Below are 2981 nucleotides of genomic sequence, written 5' to 3'. Positions count from 1 at the left end.
GGCGAGCCCCGGCGCGGGAAGACCCCCGCCGGCCCCGGTGGGCATCGGCGCCCATGGCCCGGCCGGGCGTCCAGCGCGTCGGACACCTCCCCAGGCCCGGGCTGCTGGCCGTCTCGACTTCGGGGCGGCCCCCCGCAAGCGGCCGCCCATCCGACGGACATGGCCCCGGGCGCGAGGGCGCCCACCGAGCCGGGCACCCGCCACCCAATCCAGCACTCCCCTGCCCCTCCGCCCCTACCGCCTACGTGACGCGGCCGCGAACAGCCCCCACCAGCATTACACGGGCCGCTCCCGGCCCCTCTCCCCCTCTCACACACAGACACCCTAGCCACGCCCCAGGGGAAGAACATGCGAGCACCAGGGGGGATGCGCGCTCCTCTCGCGCCGCACCACGAGGAGGGCACCCTCGGCCAGGGGCCGCTCCGCCGGGGCCCGCGTTCCCCCCGGCCCCGAGCTCGCCCCCGGGACAGAGACGCACACGCACCGCGATGGGCCCCGCCCCCGACCGGCGGACCGCGACCCGGGCCAGGGTGGCCGTGTGCACCGCCCGGGCCGACCCCGCTTGGCGGAAGCGCGTCCGAGCCCCCCGAAGCAGGGAAACCCGCCACAGCCCGGGGGAGACGGATGCACCCCCCCGGGGGGGGGGGGGAGCGGGGATCCACGCAGTCGCGGGGCCTCGCTCGCGGCCGAATAGCCCCACATCCGCGGCCAAGCCCCCAGGCCGACCCCGCTCCCCAAGCGGACGACCGCGCACGGCGGCGGCCCCTGACGCAGCCCGGCGCGGGGTGTCGCAACCAGCGCCCCCCTCCACCTGCCTGGACCGAAGGCGCCGACAGCGAGCAGGCACCAGGCGCAGGAAGAAGAGCCAGGGGGACGCTTTTGCCCGGGCCGATATGGGCCCGCTTTTTGCCCGGCCCCTCCCTTCCTCGCCGCCCCCCTCCGGCGGGGCCCGTCTCCCCGGCTGCTCGGGCCGACAGCACCGGCTCGCAGGGGGACGTGCCTGCCCTGCCTGAGCACGACGCACCCCGTGCCCGCAGCAGGGCCGAGCCTCGGCCGGCAGCCACGCCGGAGACCGGCCGCCGGCCAGGGCCCACACCGAGCCAGGGAGTGCCGTCGCCCGAAGGGTGAGGACCGTGCCTCGGCCGTGGACGAGTGTGGGTGGCCAGGCGCCAGAGCAAGCACCACCGAGCGTGGGGGGGGGGGGGGCCTCGCGGGGCGGGCTCAGGACGGGCGTCCGCGGGCTTGGCCGGCGCGTCAGCGTTCGCTCGCGCACCGACCCGCCGACACGCGGCCGCATGGGTCGTGGCCCTCGGGAGACCCCCCACCAGGCGCCCGGCCTTCCGGGCCCCGGGCTCGATCGAGGGGTACACACCGGGGAGAGCCCCGCCACCGGGCCCGGCCACACTCCGGAACCGCCCCCCCGCCGTCCGGCGCCCCGCAGCGCATTCCGCCCCGGGGCGGAATGCCGCCCAAGGCCCGGGCCCGTGAGGGGTCGGGCACGTGCGGCTCGTAACCGAAATGATCCCTCGACCCGGCGGGTTACATGGGGGCTCCCGCCGCCGAGATGCGCAAAGCAAGCGCCCGACACCCGGAGCCGTGGCCAGCGCGGCCGCCATCCACGGCGGGTGCGCCCCCGTACAAACTCGCTCGCTCTGCCAGTCCCGGGCGCCAGGGCATCGCCATGCAAACATGCTCGCCGGCCGCCGGTCCGGTGGCGCCCCGAGCCGGCCAACGGGCGAACGCCATCCGCCCGGGAGCGGCCAATCAGCTATCTCCGGCCAACGGCGCTGGCGCGCGCGCGCCGCAGCCGGATCTGCCAACCGTCCGGCGGGGCGCCCTGCTTCGGACGCCCCAGCCCGCACGGATGCCCAGCCATCGGCTCGGGCGCCGGCGCGACCCCGCTTCCCGGGCCTAAAACACAGGTCCCAGGGGCCGGGGCGAGCCTGCCCCCGCCCGCTTCACATCGCCCTCCCCCTCTCCCCGGTGCCGCGGGCACACCCGCGGGCCACCCCGCACCCTCGGCCCGCCGCCCCGCCTCACGGCGCACAAGACACCCCCGCCCCGCCGCCCCGCCTCACGGCGCACAAGCACGGGCCCAGGGCGCTTGGCGCCGCGCGGGACTCGCACGCCCGACCGCAGCTCCCAGCCCGGCCGGGGGCCCTCCGGCAGCCGGGCCCCGAAGCCCGGCCCACAACGGCGGCTGCTGGGTCAGGATGCCGGCCGGGGCACGGCCAGCCCGGCGCCGGCCCAACCTCACCCCCAAAAGCAATGCGGCCATGTGTCAGCCCCCTCCCGGACGGAGGGCCGAGGCGTGGGTGCTACACCCCGGCTCGGCAAGGCCCCCCCGTCCCCTCCCCCTCCCCCGTCCTCCGCCCCCGGTGGTCACGTCCCGGGCCACGACCGAGCGCCGGCTTCCGAGCGCTCGACGCGGTCTTCGGCCGGAGGCGGCACGGTGGCGCCGGCCCCGAGGCCGAGGCCGCCGCCGGACGCGCGCCCGCCTGGCAGCCAGCTCGGCGGCCTCGTCGGGTGCGCCGCTCGGAAGCCGGCGGCGGACCGGCCACGCGCCGGGCGCGCGTCTCGCCGTGCGGCCCGGCGCGAAGGAGGGCCCGGCAGCGCGCATGGGCAGGCGCCATTCCCAGAGAGGCCCGGGCGCACCGACGCACGCGGATTGCAGATGGACGCACACGCAAAAACAGGCACCCATGCCACCGCACAGCGAGTGTCCAGGTGCCGAGGCAGGCTCCCTGCACGCCCCTGAGGGGGAGCCGAACACCGGCCGGTGGCAATGTCCCGTGTGACCTTCGAGAAGGACGCGCGAATTGGCAAGCGTACGTATATGATGGCAGCGAGTACACAATGAAATGGCGGCGACCGCCATCGCGGCCGGGGGGACGCCAGGAGGGCACGCAACCAGCTGCCTCCCGCCCGCCCCCCCCCCCTTCCCGGGAGCCTGGGCCGATGCGCGCGGGCCTCCCTCGCGG

This window comes from Fonticula alba (genome assembly GCF_000388065.1).
Source record: "Fonticula alba strain ATCC 38817 unplaced genomic scaffold supercont2.18, whole genome shotgun sequence".
In the NCBI taxonomy this organism is placed as follows: domain Eukaryota; order Rotosphaerida; family Fonticulaceae; genus Fonticula; species Fonticula alba.
Note: the sequence above shows the minus strand (reverse complement) of the source record.